At 31.9% G+C, this 21,681-nt stretch overlaps 1 protein-coding gene across 6 annotated transcripts in view; it reads right to left on the reverse strand.

Annotated features, from left to right (window-relative positions):
- The window catches only part of LOC119673259 (RNA-binding protein Musashi homolog Rbp6), a 318,684-nt gene that overhangs the window by 171,726 nt on the left and 125,277 nt on the right, over window positions 1–21,681 (reverse strand). Inside the window, exon 1 of one of the 6 annotated variants that reach the window (XM_038084519.1) lies at window positions 10,103–11,052. The exons of the other annotated variants lie outside the window; for them this stretch is intronic. The gene's annotated coding sequence lies outside the window, so the exon portion shown is untranslated. Of the gene's footprint in view, window positions 1–10,102; window positions 11,053–21,681 lie in introns of those variants that run through there. 6 annotated transcript variants of the gene reach the window in all.

A 21,681-nucleotide genomic window follows, 5' to 3' on the forward strand; every position in this document is an offset into this window, starting at 1 on the left:
AAACCTAATGTGCTGAGCTTAATATAAGTTGTATAAACTTCCTGACCACTAAAGTGTGTTCCAGTTATAAATATTCGGTAATAGGAAAACGATAGCACTTGTTGGTATAAAAGAAAAACTAGCTACTCAATAAACTTCCTCATAGACCAGTTAACTGACTCTAATAACAAACTTTCTGTTATGTACTATAGATCTTCTATGTATATTCAGTTATGCAAAGAATATATAGATGGACAGCTATGGTATGTATGTATATTGAATTTCTTTCGATAAGAGCATACCAAAAACAAACAAATGTAGTACTTTAGTCAGTAAGCGACGTATTGAAACACAATAATGAAAACATGTCAAAACAATCGACAGGTAACATTATTTAACAATTAGTGTCACTAGGATTCTGTGAAAGTATGCGGTTAGCCAAAGAGGAAATATTTTTAGCGGTGCATTTCGCGATAAAAATAATTTGCATTCAATTGAAAAGTATTATAGATGAATAAGAAACGAGTGGGCAGATGTGTGTATAGGTAGTCTCAATGATGAATACTAGATGCCCGATTTGAACATTTTTGTGTTTTTATAAGTAAATAATCTAATAAGAAATATATTTGATTCCTTATGACATTTCGTTTCTAAAAATAAATGTCTTTAAATGTACTCATCACACCTTAAGCCGCTTCATAGATACCTTTCTATATCCAAACCTTCATTCGATGAAATATATGATTATATACTATATAGAAGAGAAAACTTTCTGTTAAAATTGAATAACAACAAATATAGCTTAAGTAATATGTAGTCTCATTAACAGCTTTTAAGGAATTGAAAGTAGTAACGTGGGCTTGGCTAACTAGCCATACCTAACCACCTATGTCACTTCAATGTCAACTCTTTCAAAAGTTGGCTGATGAAATAATTTCAATTTTCTTTTTTTTTTTATATGCAAATGAGAATCGAATTTTAATCCCAAATTTAAAAATCTAATCAATCATGCATTTGTTTTATGTTTACTGTTAGTTTGTAGTGAACTAAAATTACATTTTCGTCGATATATTATGTATTAAAATCTATGTACAATAATGTAGACCTACTTATATATTTATGATTTAGAAAATCCCTAACTCACAGATGTGAAATGTTTCATAAATTATTCAAAGATATTAGAAAAAAAAACCAATACATTTTTAATGACATTTTTTGAAATATATTTTCTTTTTTTTAGGTTTTTAAATTAATTTCGCTTTGTCTAAAATTTAATAATTAAATGAATTATTTTGTTGTTGGATTTTTTAGACAACGTCGTAATTGAAAAACATGCATTTTAATTATATAAACGCAATTCCGACATGCAATTCTCCGCTTGAACATCATAAATTTTAATTATTCACATTCCATATGATTAAATTATGATTTATTATTCATTATTTAATAACAATTGCCAACGTTTCCATTTAACACATAAATTACGTGGTTTGGGCACCAAGTAATCGTCCTCATCTTCGTCGTAGTGACGTTCTCGGTGTCTTTGTCGTTGTCGTTGTCGCTGGTGTATCCTTTTGGTTGCGTTTGCTGCACATAATTTCGGTTCGCAAATCTGAACTATTTAGAAAATGTCACTCACTTTGATAAATTCTTTGTCGACCAACAACTGACGAGACCACCCAAACCAATGGGACATGTGAGATTGCAACACTTACGGGAATTCGTGCTTAGCAGGCACTAAGGCAGCAACCCAGCAGCAGCAGCAACAACAACAACAACAACAACAACAACAACAGAGGGATCAAGCATCAGAATGCAGCAGCATCAGCAACATTAGCATCGAAAGGATCTGTGCAGAGCGGAGTTGAGAGTGATTTCGCAGGATTTGCTTAAAGTATTTAAAACGCAAAAATTGTATATTTTGCAATTAATTTCCTTCATAATTCGTTAACTTCGTTGACATTTTTGTGTGTGTTTTTGTGTAATTTCGTTTACACAAAAATTTATATTATTTATTTTCATGTTATTTTGCATTGTGTTGTGTTATGTTGAATTATGTTGTGTTGTGTTGTGTTGTGTTGATGTTGATGTTGATGTGGATGTGATGTTGTTTTGCTGTTCGGCTTAACATTCCTCAAGGAATTAAAATGCCACATAACATATTTGTGTGCTCAGCAGTGACGAAAATTGCTGCAAGTGACGAATTTCATATTGTGCGTGCCAAGAATTTAATATTGAATTTATTTAATTAAATCAAAAAAGCAAAAATATTGTGCTTTAAACTCACTTGACAATTTTGCTAAAAGGTGTCAACTGCAGTTTGCAATTACAAATTTGATTGATTAAGTTTGTTGCCGGCCCGAACTACAAATTATTGGCATGCAATGGCAATAACACAGCTGCAAATTGTTACCTTTGATGTTTTACTCCAACTGCACAGAGACACAGATACTCCACCGAATACACAGCACAGCACAGCACAGCACATACAGAGTACAAACTATACACACGGCATAGTACACACTACACTGTACACAGTACATAGCACATAACACATTGTGTACTAGGCACTAATTCATAGTTACGGAGTGCAAATAGAGCCGATAATTAATTGTTACAACCTGAAGGTATATAATTAAAGTATTCGTATATGTGCCTAGTTTAGATGAGGTGAGGTAAGGTGAGGCAATTGTGTTAGATAAAATTTATTTTAGTAGTCAGCAATTTGGAATTTCGAAGAATTAATATTGCTGCAGGAATTTCAAATTAAAATATACCCGAAATGGAGTAGGAGACATTTAATTTAAGTATCTTCGGTTGTAGGCGTATCAGAGAAAACATACTTAAGCACTAATTCGTTCAGGGACTACGATAAAGATTTAAAATTTGTAAATGGCGTTCATCAAAACAATGCTTAAAATTTTACTTGAATTAATATTAAAGACATTTTTGTAGATAATTCACGAGAATATAAAAAAAAATAAGTTAAGGATTTTTGAATAGTAATTCACACACAACAGAGCGCTGACTGTGAGCTTCAAATTTGGCAGAGCACGAGTTCGATTCCTGGTACTTGCAGTCTCAAAAAAAATTATTTACGAATAATTAAATACAAGAATTAATTCCCAAGACCACTGATAATGGGTATTTGGCCATACTCGAAACAGCTGCATGGTTAGCCAAAAATTTAATTAATTAAAATAATATACAAAAATTTTTGTTGTTGTAGTTCACTTCTTTTTAAAGAAACGTCTATTAAGTATTGCCAAATACTCTTCATCACTGGTGCTTAAAACTAATTGTTGGTTTTATAGATATACAACAGTTGGACTGCAAGTGTCAGACTTAGAATTCTGAACCTGTCAAATTTGAAGCAATTGACTTGTACGTTTACTTACCACACGAGCCAAAGCTGTACGCAACTTTCAGGTGATTAACAAGTCTCAAGTGTTTTGTTTTCTGATTAACCAAAGCACTAGAATAGAACCAGAACTCATGGATAGAACCAAGTAAGCCATAGTTTATGGAAATTGCAATTAATCAATAAAATTTTTTAATTGCTACAGCTTGAGTTCTATTCTTATGACTAATAAATTCTTTTGGAATTTGATCATATCTTCAATATTACCACTTTGTTCCATTTAAAATATTCTATTTCTAATTAAAATATTATTCTTATAACTAATAAATTTCTATAGGCTTTGAAAATTTCCTCACTAATACCACTTTTTCCTGCTTGAAATAGATTTCCTGTCAAATGATATAAAATTCGTAAGTAATATTCGTTCATCATAATTGACCTTAAAAATTAAATTTAGTATTTAAAATAGTATTTAAACATTTATTTAAAAATTATTTAATTTCAATTAAAATATCTTAAATAAATAAAAATATTGTATTGCATTAAAAATCTGCAATTATAAAATTGCAATTATATTTTATTCGATAACTGCATATTAAATATTGAAAGAAAAAATTCCATAAATAAAATTTAGTTCACTTTAAAAATATACTTGAAGTCATGACTTCGTTTCAGAGAATTGGAAATATAAGCATATAACAACATTATCTGACTAATACTTAAGTGTGAGAGACGTCAAGACGTGGACCTTAAGTTGGAATACAATTGATCGTCTGGGTGTAGATAAACAAAAGTTCATCATTATAATTGCTACTTTCGCAAGACAGGAACAAGAGAGGTACAAATGCTAAGGCTGTGGTTTTGTTACAAATTATACAGTAAAAAACTAAAACCCGAAGAATCTAATAGTACTTTTAATCCAAATATTGGATTGTTCCCAATATTACTCGCTTGATCGGAACTAACTTAGAACTAATTTGAGATGATTTGGTCACAATGATTGAGATAGTTAGCAATAATGATGTATATTTGTATATTATAACAGAACTAATGATGTACTTAAGCTGCACAGGCAATGAAAAAGTACAAGAGAATTAGTAGAAGGAAACTATAATGAACGATTGGAGAGGAATGGAAAAACTGTTTCGACAACGAAAAAGCAGAAGAAAATAAAGACTAAAATGAACATTTGGAGTGGACTTGAGAAACTTTAATAGTAAACTTTATAGCAGATTATAACATAATATGTCCGTGTACGTATTTCTATTGCTAATCACAACTGGAGTTAGAAATGAGATACTATATACATAATAGACTTATGTGACGGCATATTGTCTCTAGTAAGATAAAAAATCACCTATATGGTCAGCTCTTTCCTTTCTTAAAGGAGACACGGCAGTGAGACTTTTTGTTCTCTTGTATCATTAGGAATAATTAGGAAATAGTTTAGGGAAATAATCAAAATGTTCGTTATTCAACTATTGGTAAAAACTATTTATAATGGTGTCAATGTTTTGGATTCCTATTGTACTATTATGTAATTTTTCTGATTATTATTATTTATTTTATTTACTATTATTAACAATAACACAAGAAGAGCATTAAAACTTTTTAGTATCCATAAGTGTATTCCTGATCAAGAATATAAATCAATATACTGAATAGATGGATGAATCTACATACTGATATTGATCAATTTCTTTGATATGTTTTAAATCAAACTAGTCAGCCTGTTTCCAAATCTAACGAATGAAATTCAGCACACAGATATTTTCAGAACGGACCTTAAGTATTTGTTGGATCGATCAAAATTGGATCAAATATTTGATTAGTTTTCGTTTGGTTGAACTGTGTTATATAAAAACTTGACGATTTATACAGATTTGGTTGTGACAGTGGGTCTATCTACCTGCACAACTATTTCATAATTGCAACTTATATATCAGATAATGTATTACAAACGCTAGATTATGCTTACAAAGTTTTGGAGAACGATCTGGAAACATTGTTGGAACTACTGCAAATGGAATTAACTTGAATATATTATTTATAAGAATTTGTTGACAACTAATTTATTTGAATAAATTTTAGGCTATATGATACCTAACATGGTATAAACATTGTTAGCAGATTAACATTTCACCAACTATACTGACTTGACATAGTTGTTAGAATGGAAACTCAGGCTCTAGCATCGGTCACGATTGAGAAAAAGATAATGTAGAAGTGGACTTATTCTAATGAAACGTTCAAGTTGAAGAGGCATGATGAACACTTAATGTAAAAGTCTGCAGAAGGAGCAAATGATTCATTCGGAAATAATTCTATAACTGGTCGAAATTATAATGTGAGTTATTAGGACTACAGAAGTAAGTATGTCGGTAAGTGTTCAATTGAGATTAAGTAAGAGTTAAAAAAAAATATTATCAAAAACATGTGAAACATTTTATTTCCTGCTGTCGATTCAATTTAAAATATATTTATTATAAACCGTATGATTAAATGGAAGTTATTGGAATTTCTTGAATTGTCAATGCATTTTATTCAAATTTTGTATTTAAGTTTTTTTTATTATTATATGTTATATATTACTTTTACCAAATATATAGTCGATTTTTTAGATTTAGTTTAGAAAGTAAGGTCAATATTGTGCCAGTTTCGATAATTTCGAATTCCAAAATGCTATCTACTTAGATAAAATATATTTTTAAATAATTTTTATAATTAAGCTGATAAAAGGATAATTCTATATTTTATTTAAAAAAAAAAATAGTTGCATTTTCTTGTGACTTTTCGTCCTTTTTATTGATGCTGATTAAGTACAAGCACAAAACATAGCAAATTTTTTAAGTAAATAAATAATAAAATAAAAAAATATATATATTTTTTATAAGAAGGATATGTATATGTAAAAGTGAAATTGTAATCGCTTAGTTTTTATCGCATTACACCATATATCCGTGCCTTTGTTGATATCCTTTTTTATTTTTACATAATTCAAGTGGCACATTTCAGTATTTCTGTTTCTATTGAGTTCAATTGTGGCTAGAAGTATTAAAATTGAATTGTTCAGGAAAGGTGTTTCACAAGAATTCAACGAATTGGATGAGCTCAGCTTATTTGTATTTATCCTTATAAAATTTAAATCCTATTTTCCATTTCAAGACAAAGCACCTTTCAAGTTCAATGAGAAAGGATAGCAATAGAAATAAAGCTGAAGTTTGAGTTTAATTTTTCAAATTAAAATGAATTTAATCAAACATTAAAAGTAATCATTATTATCAGTATTTTGATATAATACTCAACAGATATTTTTATTATTAAAAAAAAAATAAAGTAATTCCTTGTGGCTATATCTTCTTTTTATTTTTATATATATTTTACTTAATTATTAAATTATTTTTTCAATAATGTATTAATTTTTAATAGAAAGCCATCGCAGGAATCGGTAGTTTTAATTTAGACCTATTATAAATTAGAATGATATTGACTTCTAACATTATATTTGAATTAAGTTAAAATTCTACTTAGTAGGTCCCAAATCTAAAACCTATGTATCCACCTTACTTACTGCTCCCTCCTGACACAAAAAATATAGCAAATTTAAAAATAATTTTGAACCATTTCAGATTCAGATAGATTTCCAGAAAGAAAATTATTTCGAACACCTCTATAGAAGTAAGAACTTTAGAGGCTCTAATGAGATGAGATGAAGAGTCTTTTAATTAAGGCAACAAGACTTTAATGATTGAAGGATTTGTCTGAGAAAAAGATATCCTAACTTAAATTAATAAATCCTAATGGCAAATTCTGCTCTCTGCGTCTCTAAACTCTATTTTCATCTACAGATTAGAACAATTAACCATGTGACATTTAGCATGCGTTATAGTACGAGTAGCTTTGAGCTCGTTTAACTAAGCGGGTTTCGCTTTAAAGAAGGTATATCCCATATTTTTATAAATGAATGATTTACTTTCATTATTTGATTTAAAGGCAATAATGCATATGTAAATTTAATAGCAAAATACATGTTTCTACTGAACATATAACAAAAACTAGTAAAACTATAATTAATAGTACTTTCCTTCATCTTTAAGATCCTGACATGGTTTCACATAATGAAAAAACAGCGATGGATGTACAAGTTTTTTTTCTTCATGTACTTTCATATGTACTAACGAAATGAAGGGTTTAATTGATTCAACATAAGAATTCTCCAAGAAGTCATAGATCAGTTTTCAATTGTCTGAAAGACGGACAATTGTAATAAGATCTCTACAGATCTCTTCTGTAAAATAATTACTGATAATTAACTATCTTTATAAAAGAATACAGTGTCAAAATATCAAAAAGTTAAAATCGTAATAGTGAACTGAGATAAAACTCATAGGTTGCTTCCATGAGATGCTTCCAATGTAAAGTAGGCCTCTTGAAGAAATTCCAAATTTTAATGAAATTTTTCGTAATAATAGGTCGACTCTGTATTCTTTCGAGCAAAAGTAGGCGCGAGTTTTGTTACAAAACATATCACACGCAGAATGGCATATATTTGAATAGTTCCAACTATACACCTGAAATTTTTAAGTATTCAAAGTGTCTATTTCAAAACGGATATCAAGGTAAGATGCCAGTTGATATAATAAGGACGAGTTATCGAAATTTAGAATTTATTTTATTATGAATAAAAGACTGTTTAGTTAATGTAATAAAGAATAGCTATGGAAATTTAGATTAAACTTATTTTTTCTAACTTAGTTAAGACGAGTAAGATTTTCGAGTAAGACGAAATCTAAAGATTAGTCTTCCCTGTATTCTAAAATCAGCATGAAAATATGAATTGGTTCCTATACACTGAAAAATATTCCTTTCAATAAAACAGAGCTGACGTTGCTATAGCAAATCAATCGCTGAAGCTTCTTAACTTACTGTAGAATTACAAGATAAATCAGTCTGAGGTGATGAAATACTACTACTACTTTAATGCGAATGCAAATGAGACTTATGGTGAAATCCTTTGAGATTACCCAGCTTTAATATGGACTACATAAAGGATGTTGTGGCGAAAGCCTCTATTTTGCCTAAAATTAGTAATTATTTGACGAAACTTATTGTACTATATACTATATTTGCTTTTAATTAGTTATAATACAAAAGATTTATTGTTATGGTAGTTATGTTATGGTAATATATTCTCTTATGTCTAATTCTTAATTTAATTAGAATCTACTATACTTTGAAATTCAATTATTTATTTCTGATTAATATATTCTTTATAAATATATTTATGACACGAGTATATCAACAAAAGAAAAACGAACATCTTAAATTTTATGTTGAACGTCTATTCACCGCATGCTCATTTTCATTGCAATTTCCTCAAAAAACTTTCAACGCTGAGACGGTAAAATTCAACAACTTCTGAACTGCTATTAACTACTTTAAGTGGAAATGCTGAAATCCTTTAAGAATATCAGAAACTTTCAGCAGAGCAATTAAGTTTCGACATAAGTTTTTTGCACATCTGCTCTGCTTATCATAATTATTAAATGAAAATAAAAGAAAGTAAATTGCAGAAGAAGGTGAAGAGATAATTTTTGCAGGAAAATGTGAAAGAGGAAAAGCGTTTTTAAATTCCGAAGAAATGTTTATGATTTCCGCAATTGCCACACACTTTACGAGTACAGCAGCTACTAAAGTATCTTCAACAAAAGCGCAAAAATTGGTATCTGCAGAAGAGTAGAAAAGAAAATCAGTCGAAACAGTCGAGCCATCGAGGCAGTCAAGATAATGAAGGTAGTGAGGGCACTGACGGCAGTGAAGGTAACAGAAGCAGGAAGAAGCATTGATGCATGCGCTGAGTTTAACACCTGAAAATTAAATGTGCTGGAGTAGAGTGTAAACGTGTAATGTAATAAATTTTAAAGGACCCTCCGCACGCGGTGTATATAGCCCCAACTTGTGTAGCTTATCAGTGAAGTAAGTATGTGGGTTTGTGCGCAGCTTGGAGTGAGATATGTAGCGTGTTCTTTACAATGCCAGGTGAGCCAGGTTCATATTTCCAGCTATTGTACGGTTTACCAAGAAATCAAACACTACAAGTACAGTAAGAAAGACCAACCAACTTAAAGCCAACAACAAAAGGACATTGGTGCTGTAGGTATACTGTAGGAAGTCGGAAGAATGGGCCACAGGAATGGGCTGCAGCAAGACAAGAGCGTTTAAGTTTGCGTTTGGCAAATAAATTAAAAGAAAATTATGACGATATTATCGCCAGCCAACGTATTTGCGTCATAATTACAGGACGTGCACAATCCGAGAAATATTTTCCTTTCTTCTTTAAGCAATCACATAACAAACACTTGCCGCGGAATTAGACTGAGTGTACGCCAAGGAAAAAATTAAGCAAACAAAAAATGTTGTTGGAACGACAAACAAAGCAGTTCAACAGAATTTGTTGCAAAACTTTGCTTTACTGGGACATTTCCTTGGCTGGGCCTTTCACGACTTTCCTCCTTTCAGGCGTAATTGTATGCTCCTGCCATTTCGGCTGCTCAGTGTAAACATTACCGCTTTTGTCGGTAATGTTGCCAGGAGTCGGGACGGGACCATTTTCTCGGCCATTGCCGCAAATACAAATTAATTTATTGCGTGTCGTTGGAATTTGGGAAAAAATGCTACTAAACAATTTTTATTTATTTTTATTCATTTTAATTTGTTTTTATTTCTTCGTTAAAATTTTTATTTACTTTGTGCGTAACTTACCACTAATTTTTTGGTTGGTATGGTGGCGGGCGCTGGTACTGGCGGACTTATCGCTTTAATCGCCTGCGTTGGCGGTTGAAAAATCTCCGCTGGCTGCTTAACGTAAAACAGATTTACTCCAAAGTGTGAAATTTTGTTGGCTTATTTAAAACACTTTAAGAAGGAAAAATCAACGTCGCACTGCACCACGGGCACAAAGTGGCACGTCGGGCAAGTCGGGTAAGTCGGGCAAGTCGGGCAAGTCGAGCACGTCTGGCACGCCGCTTGGAGTGATTGATTGAGTGACTGACTTGATTCTAGCGACGGCTAAAATCGTTGTTACTTCAGTTGCTGGATCTTAGATTCGCTATACTTTAGCTATAATAGCTTAGCTGACAAATGAATAGGCTACGCAAATGGCCGCAAAGCTTAATAATTTATTCAAAATTTATACAAAAATTATTCTTCCTCAAACGATGATTGCAATTAGTTTAAGTTTTATTGGTTTGTGGATTTGTTGATTTGTTGGTTTGTTGGTTTGTTGATTTATTTGATTGACTTTTTAAGTCCAAGCTGAGTTAATTATTTTCAAAAAATTTCAGTTTACTTAAATTGCTTGTTACTCTACTAATGCCTTGGTGCCAGGATAACGTAGCTACGCACACGTTTTTACGTTTTTGTTATATTCAAAAATATTTTCGGTTAAATTTTCAAATTAAATTTATTAATTATCGGAAAAATATTTCAATAGTGCACAAAACCGTACGCACCGCTGACAGCTTTTTTTTTGTTAAACCGTTAAAAAAGGATCGTTGAAAATTAATTCACAACTACTTTAAGAAGCTCTTGAAATTATCTACTAAAGCTCTACAGAAGTGATTGCACTTGAACGCGTTTGAATACTGATTTTATTAAACTAGGCTACTTCACGGCTAAGGAACGCAACGACTGATGGACTCGCTTGTCTGATAACGACTAAAGGACTCGTCACTCGGCAGCTGAGCGTATTCGCAAGTATTGCAAAGTAAGCAAGTGAGTTGGTTAGTAACAGCGTATAAAGAGTAAAACTAACGGTGAGAGCGCAAAGAGCGCTTAGCCGACGCAAATAAAGAGCACAGGCATATATCCTGACTGCTGGCCTGTCAGGCCTGTGAGGAGTTTGTGGGCGCTTTTTACGTTCGTTTGGTTCGGTGGTGTGTTTTTACTTCCACCGTCGATTCACCTTTAACGGCAGCGCTGCCTTTTCTACCGCTGCTGTTGATGTTAATGTTGTTGCTGCTTCCGTTACTGGTCGGGGTTGCCGTGCAAAAATCAATTTCCTTTTTTTCTTTACTACTTGCTAAATGGTATGAAACCGACGGAAACGGATTCAGAGAAATTACAATATTTTCCGCTTAAAATTCATTAAATAGAATATAAATAAAGTATGAATAAAATATAAATATAAAATGATTTTAATAAATATGCAGGAATTTAATTAAATGAAAAAGTATATAAAAAGAATAAGAGGAAAAAAAGAACTGTAACAATAAAAAAAATTAAAATAAGAAAAACTTAAGAAAATCATTTTGGGAAATTCATGAAATTCACAGGATTTACAAAAATTAAGAAAAAATTATATGTAACCCAATTGCGAAATTTAACATTGCCGCAACTTGACTATTGGGGTTTTTGAAGCTACCGCCGATTGCTGGTAGGAAATCAGAATCAAATTTAAAACCAAGAAGACAATAAAAAATAAATTTACTTTGAAAGTAAATTTGAGAGTAATAAAACTACAATTTGCACGATGTTCCTCTCATTAGTATTAGATTAAGAGCAAAAGAGAGAGACAAAGAAAAAGTGAGAGTTAATTACAGAGAGCGTTACACAACCACCCACTACATGAGCAGCTGTGTGTGGTTGAGATTTACTAATGTAAAGTACGTTTTAAACGTAATTTCTAAATAAAATGAAAAAAAATTGGCTATAAACGTAATTTCACTGGCAATTTCAGATCACTGGTGCGCTATAGTATAATGTATTGTTAGGTGGTAATATGTAATAATATTAATAACATAACATAATAATGTAATGTGTTAAGCTTACATATTTAAAATCTAAAAAATGAAAGTTTAAATTATAGTTAGATAAAAATACAAAACTAGGAACTAAGAATTAGTTTTTGTTGTTGATTTATTTTCAAGCTTTGTTTAACTTCTATTGTATAAGTCCTTGTGTGTATCTTATCATATATTTTAGAGAAATCAAATGCGTTTCATAGAATACAAGATTAAAAATAAGAAGAATATCTTTCAATAACTGTAAGTTAAATAATCCTCAAGAAAATTTGCAACCATTTATTAAAACATTTAAGCCCGACACTGAAAATATTTTCTATATTAAGAGTTTGTGTACTCTTCGTACAAATATCAGTCCACCAAATCATATAAACAAACAACTTACTATCATGTAGTAACCACTTAAATGAATTTTGCATATAAAAATAAGAGGATAAGACATCGGTCTTATTCCTAAATTGTTGTTTTGCTTTGGTATGAAGTCAACTAATGACGACATAAATGATAAAGTTCGCAACACCAAAATACATTTCATTTAAAAATACAAATATTTGTACAAATATTTTAAATATTAAAAGAAATCAAAAAACATGAAAATAATTATTTTAGGCAATATTACAGATATATGCATTTAATATGAATGTAACTAAATGTTTGATTAATCGGTACACATTAATCGGTGATATTTGCAGAAGATGAAATATAGTGAGTAAGTGTTGGGTGGAAGTACTTATATGCTAGTGTTAAGTTTTTACTTTGAAAAAATACATAATTTCTCATTTCTTCAGAAATTCAGTTTTAGAACTACTAAACTAAGTATTAAGCTAATTTTAAGCTTGTTATTATATTACAATATTCTAGAGGACTCTAACTTAGCTCATTTCACAAAATCATGGGATCAATACTACAAAGGATTTTTTACGAAGGAAAATATTTTCATTATTAAGTGGAAAATTGAAAATCAACACAATTATCAAAAGAAAATTTTTAATTTGAAATTGTATAATTACTGCATTGTTTAATATACAGAATGAGCAATACACAATGTAGGGTGCTTCAAATCAAGAAATACCTTAAAACGACACAACAACAATGCCACAAATAAACTGCAACAAAAGAAGCTACTGGCTATACCTTTCATACAATGTACACTGTTTTTTTTTTTTTGTTTTTTGTTTTTTGTTTTATTCGTTTTGTGTGTTACAATAATTGTTTGGGGGAGGTAATATAATACAATGTGTGCGCAAGTGCATGCAAAATCAGGAAGATGCTTTTAGACAATACAATTTGAAGTGCGAGTGTCATTCACGATTGTTCCTAGAGGGTAACTCATGTTTTTATTAAAATGTTACTTAATAAAAATTTTTCATCTCATACAAAAATTAATCATATATTTTATTAAATAGTTTTCTAAAAATATTACGAAAAAAATATATCAAATCAATAACTGTTTTATTTACCCAATTTACTTTAGTTTATATTTTTTGCATAAAAAGAAAAATATTTTAAAATACTGAATAATAATATGAAGAAAATTTATATTTAGTGCTGTGTGCTGCCCCCAGGCAACAAAGTTTCCCTGCATTACGTTCACTTTTGGCCCCCGGCCGTTTTGCTGCAAGTTTACAGAATTGTTTTGCAAAAACCAAAATAAACGCAAGCGCACAAAAATTTGAAAAGCGCACTCGGCAAAATAACAGCAACGAAAGCGGCAATAGCAGCAACGGCATGAGCAGCAGCAGCAGCAGCACCAGCACCATTAGTGGCAAAAGACCGCTGCTGGGCATTGAATGAAGATGATTTCCCAATTACAAATATTGTAGTTTTGCCAATTGCCAAATTTATACAGCGAAAGTGTCAACTTGACATTGTGCTACGTGCGTCAATACTCCAGACTTTGCTCTCACACAACACAAAAGCATGGCAAATTCCACCCCCGCACAATGCTAAATGCGCTACCGCATTCCGGCACTCACCAAAACAGAATCACAGTTACAATATTTAACACTAAAAAAATAAAACAACAACAATTCGAAAAACCGCCACAACGTCATTAATGAGAAAATTTCCCAAGAGCAAGTGAGAGCTCACTTATTAAAGGGAAATTTTTTTACTTATTATTTCGTGCTGCGTTGTAAAAACAGCAGTTACTGCTACTCTTAAAATAGTTTTGTTACTCTTATCTATCTCACTCTCTCGCTCTCTCTCTCTCTCTCTCTCTCTATCACTCTTTGTTTTTACTTCTTCGCTACGCTCTTCAAATGCTGAGTTCAACACATGCGCCATAGAAATTGCCCGCCAAAGTAGCAAGCATCAACAAAATTGCGGCTGCTACCATGGCAGCTTTATCACTGAATGTAAGCAAAAACAACAAACACACCAACAACAAACAAACAAAATTTTTTGCTATTGTTTTCCGGAAGAGGTCCCAATAGGAAACATGAAATTGTAAAAAGCAGATAGCAACGGTGGAAGACGGGCAACACAACGGCCGCACTACTAAATTACAGCTGTGTGTGCATTGAAATCCGGCTTGATACCGTTGCTTCGCTCTTATCATTACTGATGCTTTGGCCGATATTCTTCGCTGAGTTGATGTTGTTATTCGCAAGGTTGTTGTTGTTATTGTTGTTGTATCATAGCTTGCTACTACTACTACTACTGCTACAACTACAACCTTGTGCTGGTATTCTTGTTATTGTTGCCGTTATTGTTGTTGTTGTTGTGTTGAAAGTAGTAGCAGTAATTCCTGAGTTGCCAATGCGATTGCAATTGATTGTTATGGTTTAGCATTTGTATTGATTATTTTATTGTTACGGCTGCTACTTAAATTACATGTGTGCAGGTATGGCAGGAAAGTGTGGCACAAGAGTAACTGCGCCTGCAACATGCAAATCACGAAGTTAATTCACGGAAGTGTACAACGAAAGTAAGTTACTTGGAACTACTCAAGCGAACCGCACCACCCACACTGAGGAAACAGTTTGCATAAGTTTCTAACAGCATCTAAAGAATATAATGAATTCTAGGAAAAGTCAATTATAGGTCAAAAAGTAAAGTAATACCACCGAACATACAAACGCACGTACGACTCTCGCACACATACACACCGCTGCACACGAAAAGACTGGAGCATTCGATACTGCTTTTTATGCCTGCCACACATTGCCGATGAAACATTGTTTTTCTTTTTTTTTATCGCTTATATTGACGACTCCTGCGGGAGTGTGTAGCCACTTCAAGCCCAACAAAAACATTAACCATAGTACGGGGCTTTGACGTGCGGTGGCATGCGGTGGGATGCGGTGGCATGCAGGATTTGAGTCTTTGTCGGTCTGCTCTTGGTTACATTGGCATTGTTCGCTTATTTAAGATTTTACCTCAAAATACGTGCACTGCTCACATAAAAAGCATACGAAAACTACAAAATAAAAAAAATATAGCACATGGCCTAAGGTATACTGCACACTCCGCACTCCACACACGTACTCCGCTCCATTCAAAATCGGCAGAGTCTACTGCGTTGGTGGTCCTTAAACGTTGGTTACCGCGTTGGCACAGCTAGTAACGTAATTATAATTCAGGTAATAAATAAATAAATAATAAATAAAAATCAGTACTTAATACTTATACTGACCAACGAAGGCCACAGTCCTCTTGCATCCATGTTTATGTCCTGTCCCATAAAATCTGCTAACGATGCAAGGATATGCCTTGGTTACATTTAATGAGTGCATTAAAGTTATGCGTGTGTAGTTAATAAAATTTCGCGAATAAAATTCCTATAAGAAAGTTCGCAGCGCATTGACATCTTCTATCAATTTTCCGCTCGATCATAAATATATTCGGTATTGTGTATTTTTTTTTATTAAAATTAGGGTGTAAATCAGTCGTTAAATGCCAATTGCAAAAGATGTTTTATGCTTCCTTATTCAATAAAGAAACTACTAACGTACTACTCTTACATTGGTGGAGTGGCGCAAAAATTCTCTAGGTTAAAAGTGTTAGATGAATTAATTTGTAATTGAGAGTGAAGAATAATTTTAATAATTTTGACAAAAAAATCTGTTCCCAACAAAAGTCAATCAATAGTTATACGTTTAATAGTAGATTTCTTGCAGTAATTTGGACTAAGATCAATAACAGCTGGAAAACAATGCTAACATGTACTCTTAAAAATCACTTTACTTTATATATATATAAAGTAACGTCAAATTTAAAGTAGTCCAGTACGGCAATTACGTCCACAACCAACATACAGTCTATCAAACATCGTTAAAAAAAATTGACGAGCTAAACCAGCTAGCTGACATTATTCCTATCTAAGTTCCTGGACATAGGAATATAGAAGAAAATGAAACAGAAGACGACTTAGCCAGCATTGGTGCTTCTATAGGAGTATCCCTACGGATATCGCTTTAAGTTCCTCTTTAGATCGTTGAGAGAAGTACTCACGTCTATTTTCTTCAGCATGAGCTTTAAAATGGAAGACAATTAGGTCATGTGTAAGTACCCTGTTAACATGGTTAACATGGCCCCTCATAATAAAACTAGAGCTTGGTAATTCATTAAAAGGTGCCGCGTGATTACCGCAAGGCCTTCTGCAGTTCTCTCTGGTCACTGGTATAAATCAATATACATTAAAAACTGCACATTCCATTTAAAGCTCATTGCAGAAGTTTCGGAAAGTTACAAACAAAAAAACTGTTAAACATTTTTTCTATGAATGCTGGGCTTGATGTGCTTTTTTAACAGTTTGTTAAATTGTTTATCGATAAGGATGAAAGACTTATTTAATTACCTTAATTCGAAGAAATGGATTTAGCTTGTCTTTCTGTATCTTAAGGTTTCTTGCGAGAAAGGCGCTAAGTAAACGGCGAAAAGTTATCTTACATTATAAACCGGAGATAAAGTCTCCCGAGTTTATAATACCCTATCTAAATAAATGGGAGCACTCAAGGATATTTTACGTTACCCTAATCGTATTCACGCATAATGAAAATTGCGCAGTGACTAACATAGCGTTAAAGCTGTTGAGCATACCGTACGGTATCGGATGATACTTTGGCTAAACAAATAACAAGAGATCTAGTACCATATATCATCAGTGACTGATTTTTCCTACGCTCTAATACGCAATAGACTGACAGTGAGAATTATTTTTTTTAAAAATAAAAATGGTCTCATTCGCTAACTGGAGTAACTGGAAAGTAAATGGAAACTCTTAATGACGCAGCTTTAATTAAATATAAATGTATCAATGAAGAATTATATCGGTTTGGATTTCAAACCAAATGTTTCAGTAAGTACTCATACCAGTTCGAAGTTTAAGTAATACCAAGTCTGAAGTTCTCATAAAGAACTTCATAATTCGAAGTTTTTTTTTTAGAAAGCCGATCATTTTGATTTTCAATCACATTATAGAGTCATTCTTTCGAATATGATTCCATATTGGATCATATCATGTCAATTATTTACAAGTCTTTGTCATATCATTGTAATATGAATATAATAAATATATATCAAATGTAAACGAAAAAAGAAAAATTGGAAAACTTACATTAGCTGATAATCAAAAATTTTTACATAAAATAACAGATTTTATGGACCTGAAGCCATTCTTCAATTATAAAGTATAATCGAAGAAGTAGATTAAGAAAACAGAGCAAAACTATATACAAAATGACTTGTGAATAAACGATGGAATCGCGAAAAACATACAATCGAAGAATACATAAAAAATTTACAGCGACTTCTTCCAATCTCAAAAAATTGCATCTCCGTTTTTATAAGTGACATCAGTGTTAAATATGACGACATCAGTCAGCTGAGTGTGTGTTACACGTATATGATATTTAACATGCATATCATGTCTTTCCAAAACTTCGTTAGTAAGGCTATGGCAGTTACTTAGATCAGTACAATAATTCATTAAGTGTTAAATGATATAGAAGTCCTACTGATAACATGTGCTAACACAACAAATCAATCTAGTCAGTATTGTTATTTTTTTATGTGGTTTACAACGTTTCCATAGATCCATATGACATCACTTAGAATTTGAAAATCATTAATAGAGTGTTTACTACTGAGTTCTATCATTTATGCATTTACTCTTGCTTGGGACTAAGTTCGGCTTAAACTTCTTAATATATTAAAAGAAAATTTTCCATTTATAGGAAAAGATTACATATAGTAATCTTAACAATTAATTATTTTTAAAATATTAAGTCTTAATTTAAAAAAGTGTATCTCCCCTCAGAAGAACTTAATTGCAAATTATTATGTCTGAAATATTTTCCTCAAAAAAATGTAAAATGTCATACTATTTTGACAGAATACATATTAAAAAAGAAAAATTGAATTTATGATTGCAACCAGCGAAATCCTTTAAACTAACGATCCTCTTAACTAAGAATGTAACTACAGCTTTGGAAAACTGCATGATACCACATATATGTGAACTGCGATATCCTCTCGAAAAAATCGGAAACATGAAGAAAAATATGAAAAACTCAGAATAATTCACGCTATCGTAAAATACGGCGTGTAGGTGAGTCCTGATTGTTGTGCGCTCGTATTAAAAACGAAACGAAACGTTATGGCCAACCGATAACAGGACATAAATAATAACGGGCAAAAACTGCTGGAAACAGCTTTACTGTTTTTATTACAGGCCAGGCAAGAAGCAAGCAGCAAACAAGCATAGTTCGCAAATGTTAACATACAACAGAACATACACATACACATGCACACAGCTGCGTCAAGCACGCATATGTGTGCTTACATATGTAAGCGAGTTGGACACTTCGCTCTGTTTTATGTTCGCAAGTGGATGTGTGTGTGTGTGTGTGTGTGTGTCTGAGTTGCGCTTGCTTGTTTATAAATTAAATTTATATTTCACTTTATTCAGTGCTTAAATTTTGCGCAATAATTCAATGCTTAATTTGTTGTTCTTTTGCTTCAAATCAGTACAATAAATGCTAAGTTTACATCTTAAGCATCGTAAATACACGCCATAAACTGTCAGTAAAGTAGCCATTTTGTGCGCTTTCCTTCCATACATTTTCATTTGTTTTTATTTTGTTATTCTTTTTGTTATTCTCTCTGTTGTTGTTGTTGTTGTTGTTGCCTTTGCAAGGGTTACAGAAAGCGCTGTTCTCTGTTGTTCCTACCTCTGTCGCTGTTGCTGTTGTTGCTTCTGCTAATGACAACTAAAAAGTTATAAATTAACGTTGTTCATGTAATTTGTTGTTGGCGATGTCCTTGTTTATTTGTGTTGACCAAATCCATTTTTAAAAGATTTTGTTTTTATTTTGCAAATAGTTTGGTTTTTTTTTCTTTTTTTCTGTAAACAGAATGGCGTATCTTAACAAGGCAGGTAATTTAAGTTAAAGATAGTTTCTCCACTTATTCTAAGTAAACTGACTTAGCAGGAAATTCCTTCCAGATATTAATTTTTACCAAACTTAAAAAAATTCATAAAACCACTACGGCTATCCTCTTCAAGTCGGTTAAACTTTGTGCTCAAAAAGGAGTATTCCATTTTTAATTCAAAAAAAAACTTTAAAATGAAGATTTCAGAATGTGATAATATAACGAAACAATTATAGTTGTTAAATTAACTAAACTAAAGACCAACTTAAGTGTGCTTTCAATCCACAAAAAAATGATCCTACAAATTGTGCCAATTATGGTGGTATCAGTCTTTTAAATATCATGTATATGGTTTCCTCAAACATACTAAGTGAAAGATTGAAGCCAATCGTCAAACAAATGATCGGATTTTATCAGTGTAACTTTATACTTGGTAAATTCACAATAGATAAAATATTACCAGCGCGCCAAATTGTGATGAAGACCCAAGAGAAACAATTTCACATATACCATCTATTTGTCGATGTCAAAGGTTTTAATATCTACCTTGAACCATTGCCCATTTTATTAAAAAATTCAACACAGAAAAGATTGAACAAATGTTTGAATGATGTCAACGGTATGCTTTTAGAGGTTCTGAATGCGTACCTGTAGTATCCAGCTGCCGAAAATATCTTTTCCTAATGAACTTTTCCTAATGAATGACATATCGGCAGTTAGGTCTGGAAATGGAAATTGGGGAAAGACGGAATGGATTAAAAATGGAGCCATAGCCGTAGTCACTAGCCCCCAGTGTGAACTAATTTTGAGCTATGAGCAGATGAAGCCGCTATTTGTTAGCTCATAAGATCAAGCGACATTATGTAAAACTGAACCTTGAGTACCACATAGTACGGGAATTTGTCCAAGACGCTATGTACGCTATGTGTCGTACAACAGTATAAATCCAATGATAGCCATATAGACCCATTAAATTATGTGTTGTTGTAGTTCCCACTTCTTACCAACAACTTTTTGTCATAGAAATGCAATATAAGGGAATATAATATATATTCCTTTGGTACGGGCGTGTTGAGAAGGACACCAAAATCTAGTTTCAATAACGCGCCGTAAATCTACATTAATAATTCACTCAAGACTCTTCAACATAAAGGATGAGAAGCTAATTGGACAGAAGTCATTAGGATTATTGTTAGAAGTTTCCCCTGCTTTGTTTATAAAAACAACTATAACCTTTCTTCATTTATTTGGAAAATAGTTGAAAACGTCATTTACTAGATTTAATAATATTAATTCATTAGTACGTTTAATAATATTATTTTTGCAGCCACCTTACAGCCCTCTATTCTCTTTACACTTTATTTTGCGCTATTTAGAACTAGAGTGAACACATTTGTTTACTCGCGAAGTTAAATTGCAATTTTTATCCATTTAATCCCATGTATTGATTGCAAATTGATGACAATTGACAAACGACTAAAACATCAAGATACTCTCAAACTGAAATGCTGTAATTAATACAAAAGTTTATTAAACAAAATTCAAATTTGTTAAGCTTCAAAGTAAATACTTTATTCCTTCACACTTGTCACTGTGAAAAGGCAGATGAAATACTACTATTTTACTTAAAAGGATTATAAGACTTACTGGAACTTTCATTTTGAATATAACATGCTGAATTAGGTTCTTATACTTACTATTAGAAAACTAGCAACTTTAGTGCAAAACTCAATATTGTTGATAAAAAAATTTAGTTAAAAATGTATCTGGTTGCTAATGATTATAGCAACTACTACCTTATACCTTACCACCTTAACAATAGTAAAGTATTATGGGGAACTACACGTTTATGATGGCTTTGTGTAAATATTTTTCCTCTTATTTATCCTTAAAGTTACGTATCCTAAGCGTCTTTTAATATTCGCGTGATAACAAGGGAGCGAATCCTTTAACTCAGAAGTTCACACCACACACACTTATCCGAATATTTGCATAAAATATCTCTGAAGTTCTTAAACTACGCTTAACTGTTCTAAATTAAATTCTATTTGGAGTTGTTGGCAGTCACAAACTAAAAGTTTGGATTTTATATAATTAAATTCCTACTATCAACTTATTGATTATGCAATTAATATAAATTTTAAGTGCTTGTCAGGCATTAAG

Source organism: Teleopsis dalmanni, chromosome 1, assembly GCF_002237135.1.
Source record: "Teleopsis dalmanni isolate 2A chromosome 1, ASM223713v2, whole genome shotgun sequence".
Taxonomy (NCBI): domain Eukaryota; kingdom Metazoa; phylum Arthropoda; class Insecta; order Diptera; family Diopsidae; genus Teleopsis; species Teleopsis dalmanni.